This window comes from Petromyzon marinus, unplaced genomic scaffold (assembly GCF_048934315.1).
Source record: "Petromyzon marinus isolate PM22_M1 ecotype Great Lakes invasive population unplaced genomic scaffold, UKy_Petmar_22M1.pri1.0 PM_G_Scaffold_50, whole genome shotgun sequence".
Classification (NCBI taxonomy): Eukaryota; Metazoa; Chordata; class Hyperoartia; order Petromyzontiformes; family Petromyzontidae; genus Petromyzon; species Petromyzon marinus.
This window is the reverse complement of record NW_027423003.1, coordinates 366,771-378,777: the sequence shown is the minus strand read 5'-3', so window position 1 is coordinate 378,777 and position 12,007 is coordinate 366,771. Positions and strand designations below refer to the sequence as shown.

Genomic DNA, 12,007 nt, shown 5'->3' with positions numbered 1-12,007 from the left:
CATCCCTCCACATATGGGCCGGCCTCATTAACATAATTTATTCAGTGGGAGAGCCGGGGGAAGTGACGTCATACTACGTCATACTACCTGCTGCCACCTGCGCTCTTGCATTGAAATCCGAGGTGAGAAATTCTCATCGTTGTAGTGGTGGTGGTCGTTTTGGTGGTTGTTGTTGTTTACCAAGGTAGAGCCTCTCTCTCTCGTAGGGATGTCAGTTAAGTAGCTCCTCCCCCCTCACTCTATCTCTCCTCCCTGGCTTCTCCCCCCTCTCTTACCTACGTAGCCTCTTATCACGGCAACCCTTTTGCCCACTTCAGCAATTGTCTCTTGCTGTGGCTGTCCCACCTGATGACGGACGCTTGTCGTGTTGCTAACGAAACGTCACGTGATTTAATTTATTTTATTTTCTACCTACCCACGTGATGACTTTACCGAAAGACCCAAAGAGCGGCCGTCAATCTTGACTTCAAGTCAAGATTTGACGGCCACTGCGTGGCGCGCTTTCAGATGCGCTCCAGCAGCCGTCTGGAACGCTCTTCCTTCTGACATTCATTAAGTCGCTGGAGCTATGCGCTTTTGAATGAAGATTTGACTACGGAACTACCTATCGTACCCTTTGGTTCTTTCGGTAAAAAAAACAAAAAAAAATAGATCACGACGTTCCGATCGCAGCAACAAGCGACCGTCTTCACAGTCACTTTACCGGAAGAACCAAAGAGCGTGGATCCCTGCAGTCACGAAAGCTTCAAATCAGGATTGACGACTTTGTGTGTTCAGTTTGTCGTCCTTCCCCAGCACCTCCGATGAGCACGGTTGGCTACGTACGGCGCGTAAGAAGTTCAACGTACGTACGCAATGAGGGGGTGCTTCTTTTATTCACACGCGGCACAGCGCAGGCCAACCTCATCTTCTCATTCTGAGCGCGGCGTCTCCGCCGGCCACACGCACGGTCGGTCACGCGGCGCCGTTCCACCCGTCCGCTTTCGGCTTCGCCGCTGGCCGGCGGCGTGCCGGGAAGGGCGGCGACGGAACCCCCGCAGGAGATCTTCCGCGCGCGGCCGCACGACGGAGAGAGACGACGGCGAGCGGCGACGCAGCCCGGGACCCAAGGCTCCACGCGCGAGCCCCGAGTCCTCCTCCGCCCACCGCTTCTGTCGCCGCAAAGTGCGGCTAGGCTCCGCCTCTGGCCACGCCCTATCGCGGAACCTTCCAGAGGGTTCCCGGCGAGCCCCGCCCATTTACCCTTGGCCTAGATACCTCTCCCTTTCGGATTGGATGTTGCTTTAGCGGTGCCTGTACCCGTGCTTCCGTTTTCTAACCAACAGGTGTCATCATGTCATTACATCACCCCCCCCCACCCCCCCCCCCGTAATAAAAAAACATGTAGCCTTCCTGGCTAATATCTTGTTTGGTTCTTTCGGTAAAGTCACCACGTAGAATGAGAATAAAATAATAAAATAAAACAATAAAATTCTCACGACGTTTCGGCCACGACACAAGTGGCCTTCTTCAGGTGAAAGGAACAAACCTGTCGGGACGACAGAGCTACAATAAATGACGGAGCTTCAATAATGAAGCTCTGAAGAAGGCCACCTGCGTTGTGGCCGAAACGTCGTGAGAATTTTATTGTTTTATTTTATTATTTTATTCTCATTCTACGCGGTGACTTTACTGAAAGAACCAAAGAAGATGAATCCTTACAGTCACAAAAGGTTTAAATCGAAATTTTCCTGGCTAATACTCAAATAACAGGTAAGTGCGCCCATGTGCAGGATAACAACAATATCTATAAAAGCAGGACTCCAGTTATTTTCCTTAAAAAGGCAGAACAATCCGCAGGAACAACACCTAAAGACGAGGGAACAAGGAGCGAAGGGAACATTTACGAAAGGGAACAAGACTTAGGAAAACGAACAGAACAGAATTGAACAACAACCATAACCTCTCCGCCATTCCCAAACCAATACCCAAAATATGGAATCAACGGAATCGCAAGCATTTGGACCGAGTTAACCTCGACCAGAACTGAACAACAACAACAACCACAACCTCTCCGCCATTCCCCGACCAATACCCAGAATATGGAATCAACGGAATCGCAAGCATTTGGACCGAGTTAACCTCGGCCAGAACTGAACAACAACAACAACCACAACCTCTCCGCCATTCCCGAGCAAATACCCAGAATCAGGAGTCAACGGAATCGCAAGCGTTTGGACCGAGTTCGCGACGCCGAGTTCCGTTGACGGGGGACGGGTCTTCCGCCCCTGCTCGGGCGGTGCGCGTGCCACGAGAACGGCCGGAGACACACGGGGTGCAACGCAGGAGGCACGGGTGCAGCAGGAGGCACGGGTGCAGCAGGAGGCACGGGTGCAGCAGGCTCGGCGGCAGCAGCCACCTCCCTCGGTCCCGGCGAGGCTTCGATGCGACGGGCGGCACGGCGCGATCCTTCCGACGCACGCCGTCTGAACGCACACGCCATCCCCGGCTCGCCGGACGCACTGGACGCTGGCGGACCAATTTTCGGAGACGGGGGAAGAGGCAATCCGTGGCAGGACAAACGGCTTCGGCCGAGACGGACGGACGAACCAACGGCGAAGGCCCAGCCGGAAACGCGCAAACTGCGGCCGCTTAACCTCGGCCACTTCCACGGGCTCTTGCCGGGGGACTGATGCAGCTTAGGGGACGTAACCAACCGGCACCCGCAGGCAACGTAACCATGCTCCGTCACCGATGGGCCATGCTAGCACGTGATCCCGTTTCCCCGCAATACGTGCATTACTCTTTGGTTCTATTCGGTAAAGTCACGTATTTTTACCTACGTGGTGACTTTACCGAATAGAACCAAAGAGTATGGATCCTTGCAGTCACGAAAGCTTCAAATCTAGAATACGTTCGTTGTTTCGCCCGTGCTTTGGCGGCGTTAAATTTTGCCGCCTCCCGAGCCGTGGAAATGCATTGCGGGGTAATTTTCACATGCTCTGGGCAACTTGGATTTCCCCTTAGCCAGTGGCAAACCCAATTGGGCATCTACAGGGGGTACATTCTGCCTCCCATACATGAGAAAAAATGGTGAAAATCCCGTGGAAGTATGAGGGGCCATCCTATATGCAGCTAGTACACTCGGAACATGCAAATCCCAGTCCGTTTGCGCCGCGTCAATCGCCTGACAGAGCATGGAGGTCAGAGTTCTATTCAGGCGCTCCACCATCCCATCTGTCTGGGGGTGGTACGGCGACGTTTTAATTATCTTTGCACCTAAAGCGTCGCAAACCTCGCGCAGCAGTTTAGATGAGAAATTCAGAATTATCCTGTATATAAATCACAACAGTGTTTGTGTTCATCATCAAGTGCAGCAAACGATTTTCATCCACAGACGTCACTTATGCTCAGACGGCCTAAGCACAGCTCAATGGGGAACCAAATGAAGACGTGTATTTGTTATTGTGGCCATGCACTCTAAACTACGGACCACACAGTAAACCGCTGTGGTCTGCGCCCCTTCAACGCAGGAGAAATATCAAAACTAAACCACCTCTCTCCTGAAGCCCTCTCGCGAAGACCAGCAAGCCTCAGCGTCGGCATTTAGCTGCTGAGCACATCGCTGGTGCCGTCGCGCGCGAGAATGGAATTTCGGAATTGCTCGGATTTCGCACGATTCAGGAAAAATGACCCAAACACTCTCAGAAAGATCCTCAAAACTCGGGACGGACGGCAGCCAGGCGCGGTTCGTCCACCAGGGGGCGACAGGGGCGCTGACGAATGTAACTCCGGCCCCACGGGGTTCAAATTTGAGTGCGACAGCCACCGCAGTTGCCACAGCTCATCTGCAACGCGTCGTGAGACAAAGGCAAAGGCGCAGCTCTGCAACGTGTCGCTTGTGCCACGGCCCCCCGGGTGGGACGGACCTCCAACAGAAGATGCTGCGGTGAGCTCCTCTCGAGGGGCATCTGGGCCCTACACTTCCAAGCTATCCATCTGCTTGTTGAAATAGGCGAGAGTGCCCACACTTTACCCCACCACCACCACACGTGCGTCCTGACGATCGACTGCCCATTATGACTGCTTTGACTGCAATCACACCACAGACGCTTCCCAAAAGATCACGGCCGTGCGTCGTTTCTTCGGTATTGACGAGCAAAGCGAGCGGACGATACTGCGTCGCGAGGCAGTGAACCCCTTTCACCTTGCCTCGGCTGTGAAGCCCTTCCGTTTGATTTAATCTCGCACGACCTGAGGAATGCGAAATTAATTTCAGATTTGTTTCCACGAGGAACACATCGGTGGTGGTGGAGGGGTTTGTGATGCCGGCTGTCCAGGATTATAACTCATGCTGGGCGACCACTACGACACTGACGTTTAATGGCCAAAACAATAAACATTTGATATAAAATACCCAACATGATATATGGGTGGTTGAGTGTCTGGGTGAGTGGGTGGGTGGGTAAGTTGTTGGGTGAGTGGGTGGGTGGATGAGTGAGTGGGTGGATGAGTCAGTGGGTGAGTCGCCGGGTGAGTTGGTGAGCGGACAAGTGAGTGGCTAGATGAGGATGCTAATCTATGGGTCTCTTTGTGAATCTACCCCTTACAAATTTGTCCTCCTTCCGTACCCCTCACATCATCTCCCACGTGGCAAGTCCGATAAGACTCGATCTATAATCTCAATGGCATTTTTATGTGTATATCCCTCTGATCTCTCCGGCCTTGCCCCATCCCTCCCCCATCGTCCCTGCCTCTCCCCCCCATCTCCCCCGCCTCTCTATCCCTCCTCTCTCTGTCTCTCCTCTCTGTGTCTCTCGCTCTGCCTTCGACCCGTCTCTCTCCACCCACCCCTCCCGCGACTTTCCTTCTGGCCCCCTCTCGCTCCCACCTGGCCCTGTCCGCGTCCTGCCTCTGCTCCTCCCTCTTGCCCTCGGCCCACCTCACTGCACGCTCTCCCCTCTGGGCGTCTTGATGTCCGTCATCTCTCCCTTCTTGCTCTTCCGTAATTTGAGGCTCCTCCTCTCTGCCCTGACTTCTTTTCCCTCCTCGCTCTCCTCTCCCTTCCCGCTCCATCGGAGCTCTTCGGTCGCTCTCCTCGTTCCCGAGCGACGGTGGCCGTGCGGGGAGCAAACCTGTAACGTCACAACCGTCACCGCCGTCAGCATCACCTCTAACACCGTCACCAACGCCATCAGCGTCACCAACGCCATCACCTCCAACACCGTCACCTCCGTCAGCACCATCAACAACAACAAGCGGCAGGCTACGTGCATATTCTTTGGATCTTTCGGTAAAGTCACGTAGATAAGTGACTTACCGTAAGACCCAAAGAATATGAATTCCTGCAGTCACAAAAGCTCTAAGTCACGGCTATAAGTGCACTTGAAGGTCACGTGAAGTGTCGAACGCCTGGTGCTGGCAGGAGGTCAAGGGACAGACCCAGGTGCCACGGGTCGACTCACTGAGCCTGCTGCCGCTCCTCTGCACTCCGTTGTTGCAGGAGGGCGACTGCCTCAAACTGCCCAGTAGCAGCGTCCTTCACGAGCCTCCTCCACTGACTCTGAAGATGGTCCACACAAACTCCACTCACTCATCTGTAGAACAGGGGGAGATCACACAAACTCCACTCACTCATCTGTAGAACAGGGGGAGATCACACAAACTCCACTCACTCATCTGTAGGACAGGGGGAGATCACACAAACTCCACTCACTCACTCACTTTGTAGAACAGAGTGAGATCATACAAACTCCACTCACTCAATCTGTAGAACAGGGGGAGATTATACAAACTCCATTCACTCACTCTGTAGAACAGGGGGAGATCACACAAACTCCACTCACTCATCTGTAGAACAGGGGGAGATCACACAAACTCCACTCACTCATCTGTAGAATAGGGGGAGATCACACACACTCCACTCACTCATCTGTAGGACAGGGGGAGATCACTCAAACTCCACTCATCTGTAGAACAGGGGGAGATCACACAATCTCCACTCACTCATCTGTAGAACAGGGGGAGATCACACAAACTCCAGTCACTCATCTGCAGAACAGGGGGAGATCACACAAACTCCACTCACTCATCTGTAGAACAGGGGGAGATCACACAAACTCCACGCACTCATCTGAAGAACAGGGGGAGATCACACAAACTCCACTCACTCATCTGTAGAACAGGGGGAGATCACACAAACTCCACTCACTCATCTGTAGAACAGGGGGAGATCACACAAACTCCACTCACTCATCTGTAGGACAGGGGGAGATCACACAAACTCCACTCACTCACTCACTTTGTAGAACAGAGTGAGATCATACAAACTCCACTCACTCAATCTGTAGAACAGGGGGAGATTATACAAACTCCATTCACTCACTCTGTAGAACAGGGGGAGATCACACAAACTCCACTCACTCATCTGTAGAACAGGGGGAGATCACACAAACTCCACTCACTCATCTGTAGAATAGGGGGAGATCACACACACTCCACTCACTCATCTGTAGGACAGGGGGAGATCACTCAAACTCCACTCATCTGTAGAACAGGGGGAGATCACACAATCTCCACTCACTCATCTGTAGAACAGGGGGAGATCACACAAACTCCAGTCACTCATCTGCAGAACAGGGGGAGATCACACAAACTCCACTCACTCATCTGTAGAACAGGGGGAGATCACACAAACTCCACGCACTCATCTGAAGAACAGGGGGAGATCACACAAACTCCACTCACTCATCTGTAGAACAGGGGGAGATCACACAAACTCCACTCACTCATCTGTAGAACAGGGGGAGATCACACAAACTCCACTCACTCATCTGTAGGACAGGGGGAGATCACACAAACTCCACTCACTCACTCACTTTGTAGAACAGAGTGAGATCATACAAACTCCACTCACTCAATCTGTAGAACAGGGGGAGATTATACAAACTCCATTCACTCACTCTGTAGAACAGGGGGAGATCACACAAACTCCACTCACTCATCTGTAGAACAGGGGGAGATCACACAAACTCCACTCACTCATCTGTAGAATAGGGGGAGATCACACACACTCCACTCACTCATCTGTAGGACAGGGGGAGATCACACAAACTCCACTCATCTGTAGAACAGGGGGAGATCACACAATCTCCACTCACTCATCTGTAGAACAGGGGGAGATCACACAAACTCCAGTCACTCATCTGCAGAACAGGGGGAGATCACACAAACTCCACTCACTCATCTGTAGAACAGGGGGAGATCACACAAACTCCACGCACTCATCTGAAGAACAGGGGGAGATCACACAAACTCCACTCACTCATCTGTAGAACAGGGGGAGATCACACAAACTCCACTCACTCATCTGTAGAACAGGGGGAGATCACACAAACTCCACTCACTCTGTAGAACAGGGGGAGATCACACAAACTCCACTCACTCATCTGTAGAATAGGGGGAGATCACACACACTCCACTCACTCATCTGTAGGACAGGGGGAGATCACACAAACTCCACTCATCTGTAGGACAGGGGGAGATCACACAAACTCCACTCACTCACTCACTTTGTAGAACAGAGTGAGATCACACACACTCCACTCACTCATCTGTAGGACAGGGGGAGATCACACAAACTCCACTCATCTGTAGAACAGGGGGAGATCACACAATCTCCACTCACTCATCTGTAGAACAGGGGGAGATCACACAAACTCCACTCACTCATCTGTAGAACAGGGGGAGATCACACAAACTCCACTCACTCTGTAGAACAGGGGGAGATCACACAAACTCCACTCACTCACTCTGTAGAACAGGGGGAGATCACACAAACTCCACTCACTCATATGTAAAACAGGGGGAGATCATACAAACTCCACTCACTCATCTGTAGAATAGGGGGAGATCACACAAACTCCACTCACTCATCTGTAGACCAGGGGGAGATCACACAAACTCCACTCACTCATCTGTAGAACAGGGGGAGATCACACAAACTCCAGTCACTCATCTGTAGAACAGGGGGAGATCACACAAACTCCACTCACTCACTCTGCAGAACAGGGGGAGATCACACAAACTCCACTCACTCATCTGTAGAACAGGGGGAAATCGCGCAAACTCCACTCACTCATCTGTAGAACAGGGGGAGATCACACAAACTCCACTCACTCATCTGTAGAACAGGGGGAGATCACACAAACTCCACTCACTCATCTGTAGAATAGGGGGAGATCACACACACTCCACTCACTCATCTGTAGGACAGGGGGAGATCACACAAACTCCACTCATCTGTAGGACAGGGGGAGATCACACAAACTCCACTCACTCACTCACTTTGTAGAACAGAGTGAGATCACACACACTCCACTCACTCATCTGTAGGACAGGGGGAGATCACACAAACTCCACTCATCTGTAGAACAGGGGGAGATCACACAATCTCCACTCACTCATCTGTAGAACAGGGGGAGATCACACAAACTCCACTCACTCATCTGTAGAACAGGGGGAGATCACACAAACTCCACTCACTCTGTAGAACAGGGGGAGATCACACAAACTCCACTCACTCACTCTGTAGAATAGGGGGAGATCACACAAACTCCACTCACTCATATGTAAAACAGGGGGAGATCATACAAACTCCACTCACTCATCTGTAGAATAGGGGGAGATCACACAAACTCCACTCACTCATCTGTAGACCAGGGGGAGATCACACAAACTCCACTCACTCATCTGTAGAACAGTGGGAGATCACACAAACTCCAGTCACTCATCTGTAGAACAGGGGGAGATCACACAAACTCCACTCACTCACTCTGCAGAACAGGGGGAGATCACACAAACTCCACTCACTCATCTGTAGAACAGGGGGAAATCGCGCAAACTCCACTCACTCATCTGTAGAACAGGGGGAGATCACACAAACTCCACTCACTCATCTGTAGACCAGGGGGAGATCACACAAACTCCACTCACTCATCTGTAGAACAGGGGGAGATCACACAAACTCCACTCACTCATCTGTAGAACAGGGGGAGATCACACAAACTCCAGTCACTCATCTGTAGAACAGGGGGAGATCACACAAACTCCACTCACTCACTCTGCAGAACAGGGGGAGATCACACAAACTCCACTCACTCACTCTGTAGAACAGGGGGAGATCACACAAACTCCAGTCACTCATCTGTAGAACAGGGGGAGATCATACAAACTCCACTCACTCATTTGTAGAACAGGGGGAGATCATACAAACTCCATTCACTCATCTGTAGAACAGGGGGAGATCATACAAACTCCACTCACTCATCTGTAGAACAGGGGGAGATCATACAAACTCCATTCACTCATCTATAGAACAGGGGGAGATCATACAAACTCCACTCACTCATCTGTAGAACAGGGGGAGATCACACAAACTCCACTCACTCACTCTGTAGAACAGGGGGAGATCACACAAACTCCACTCACTCACTCTGTAGAACAGGGGGAGATCACACAAACTCCACTCACTCTGTAGGACAGGGGGAGATCACACAAACTCCACTCACTCTGTAGAACAGGGGGAGATCACACAAACTCCACTCTGTAGAACAGGGGGAGATCACACAAACTCCACTCACTCACTCTGTAGAACAGGGGGAGAATCCCACAAACTCCACTCACTCATGTGTAGAACAGGGGGAGATCACACAAACTCCACTCACTCTGTAGGACAGGGGGAGATCACACAAACGCCACTCACTCATCTTTAGAAGAGGGGGAGATCACACAAACTCCACTCATCTGTAGAACAGGGGGAGATCACACAAACTCCAGTCACTCATCTGTAGAACAGGGGGAGATCACACAAACTCCACTCACATCAGCTAAGCCACGGATTATTAAATGCGAATTATAACTATCATTTGCATTATCAGCTGCTGTGTTGACCAACTATTCGAGCGAAACCATCAATAAAACGCAGACACACACCACCCACACAGTCACACACCACAACAACAACAACCGCCATTCGCCACTAAGTGGCGGTGACGTCACCACGACGCTTGTGCCAGGCTATGTGCACCCTGAGGCCACGTGAAGTGTCGAATGCCCGCTGGCAGGAGGTCACGGGGCAGACCCACACACAGTCACACACCACACACAGTCAGACACACACCACACACACACCACACACAGTCACACACCACACACACACAGTCACACACCACACACACACAGTCACACACACCACAGACACATCACACACACCACACACACCACAGAAACATCACACAGTTACACACCACATACACAGTCACACATCACACACACACCACACACAGTCACACACCACACACAGTCACACACACCACAGACACATCACACACACCACACACAGTCACACACCACACACACACAGTCACACGCCACACACACAGTCACACACACCACACACACACCACACACAGTCACACACCACACACACAGTCACACACATCACACACACACCACAGACACATCACACATACACACCACACACACACCACACACAGTCACACACCACACACACAGTCACACACATCACACACACACCACAGACACATCACACACATACACCACACACACACCACACACAGTCACATCACACACACCACACACAGACACACACCACACACACAGACACCACACACACAGTCACACACACCACACACACCCCACACATACACCACACACACACACCACACACAGACACCACACACACTCACAGACACCACACACACACCACACACACACCACACACACACAGACCACACACACAGTCACACACACAGTCACACACACACCACACACACACACACACCACAAACACCACACACACATCACACACACACCACAGACACATCACACACACACCACACCACACACACACACTACACACACACCACACACAGTCACACACACCACACACACACCACACACACACACACAGTCACACACACCACACACACACCACACACACACACCACACACACAGTCACACACACACCACACACACACCACACACACACCACACACCACACACACACCACACACATCACACCACACACACACACCACACACACAGTCACACACACACCACACACACAGTCACACACACACCACACACACACCACACACCACACACACACCACACACATCACACCACACACACCACACACACAGTCACCGACCAGTTCTAGGCCCGCCCCAGGCTCTATCCACGTGGGTGACCCACTCGGCCCCCACACTCACCCCCAGCGAGGCGTCTTTGTCCTTGGGTGTGCACACGTGGAACGGCGCCTCTACTGCTGCTGTTGTTTCTGCTGTTGTCGTTGTTGTTTCTGCTGTTGTGGTTGTTGTTTCTGCTGTTGTTGTTATCGTTGCTGTTACACCTCCCAGCGGGTTGATTGTCTCACGTGTCACGTGCCCTTCAAGACTCGCGGGCCATCTTCCGGAAGACCCTTCCGGCCGTCTCAAGCGTGGCGCGGGACGTCTTCCGGAAGACTCTTCCGGCCGTCTCACGCGTGGCGCGGGACGTCTTCCGGAAGACTCTTCCGGCCGTCTCAAGCGTGGCGCGGGACATCTTCCGGAAGACTCTTCCGGCCGTCTCACGATTGGCGCGGGACATCTTCCGGAAGACTCTGCCGCCCTGCGAATACGTCACGTGATCACAGCCGCGCGCAGTCGCCTGTCCGTGTTAGCGGCACGGAACGTCGGACCTCCTGCACTCCACAAGAGGACATTGTTTCGTGTATAAACACACCACGACGGTGAGTGGGTGGGTGGGTGGCTGAGTGAGTGAGGGGGTGAGTGAGGGGGTGAGTGAGTGAGGGGGTTGGTGAGGGGGTGAGTGAGGGGGTTGGTGAGGGGGTGAGTGAGGGGATGAGTGAGGGGGTTGGTGAGGGGGTGAGTGAGGGGGTGAGTGAGTGAGGGGGTTGGTGAGGGGGTGAGTGAGTGAGGGGGTTGGTGAGGGGGTGAGTGAGGG

At 52.4% G+C, this 12,007-nt stretch overlaps 1 long non-coding RNA gene across 2 annotated transcripts; it reads right to left on the bottom strand.

Moving 5' to 3' along the window:
- Positions 1–856: 856 nt before the first annotated feature.
- Positions 857–11,546, bottom strand: LOC142917432 (uncharacterized). Of its 2 annotated transcripts, XR_012936989.1 has the most exons (4): positions 11,275–11,546; positions 5,445–5,576; positions 4,922–5,114; positions 857–2,508 (listed from the first exon to the last, which is right to left on the bottom strand). It is a non-coding gene; the product is annotated as an uncharacterized LOC142917432 (long non-coding RNA). The 2 variants fall into 2 exon arrangements; XR_012936988.1 differs by lacking the exon at positions 857–2,508 and having other exon boundaries at positions 4,771–5,114; positions 11,275–11,539.
- Between the last annotated feature and the right edge of the window lie 461 nt (positions 11,547–12,007).